At 53.0% G+C, this 566-nt stretch overlaps 1 protein-coding gene across 1 annotated transcript in view; it reads left to right on the top strand.

The window, feature by feature from the left end:
• LOC107123348 (transient receptor potential cation channel subfamily M member 3-like) overlaps window positions 1–566 on the top strand; it is a 51,083-nt gene that overhangs the window by 26,820 nt on the left and 23,697 nt on the right. The window lies entirely within an intron of this gene.

Raw genomic sequence — 566 nt, 5'->3', positions numbered from 1 at the left:
TGCACAGGAATGGAGTTCCGGCTGGCTTCAGAGTTGGCCACGCCCACTACAGCCAAAACCTCTGCATGTGTGGCTACAGAGGGAAGGCCTGGAGAACAACCTCCCCCGGCGACTCCCAAGCAGGTGGGCCGGGGGGGCTGGAAGGATTGGGGAGGCATTTAAATGCCTTCCCATGCCTTCCCCAGCCTGTCCACGGGCCAGCTTGCCCAGTCTCCCCACAGCCACGGGGCACCCAGGCAAGCCAAGGGAACGCATGGGGTGTGGCCTGATATGCTAATGAGTTTCTGCTATCAGGTGTGGCCTATTATGTTAATGAGTTCCTGCTGGGCTTTTTCTACAAAAAAAGCCCACTGCATCAATACGCAAGGAGCCCATGTCTGGGAAATGGTGCTGAGGTCTAAGATCCCTCTCCCCATCCACTACAGTGTAATTTCAAATTGATTTGCACGTGTCTTGGTAGCACAGAACTCCAGAACATCTCTCTTGACCTGACCCAGAGACATCTCTAGGGAAAACATACTTTGTAGGTAGACCATAAAGGCCAAACTATACCATACTATGACCAT

This window comes from Gekko japonicus, unplaced genomic scaffold (genome assembly GCF_001447785.1).
Source record: "Gekko japonicus isolate JY-2015 unplaced genomic scaffold, Gekko_japonicus_V1.1 scaffold1616, whole genome shotgun sequence".
Lineage (NCBI taxonomy): Eukaryota > Metazoa > Chordata > Lepidosauria > Squamata > Gekkonidae > Gekko > Gekko japonicus.
The sequence above is the reverse complement of the archived record's forward strand: the minus strand, read 5'-3'. Positions and strand labels throughout refer to the sequence as shown.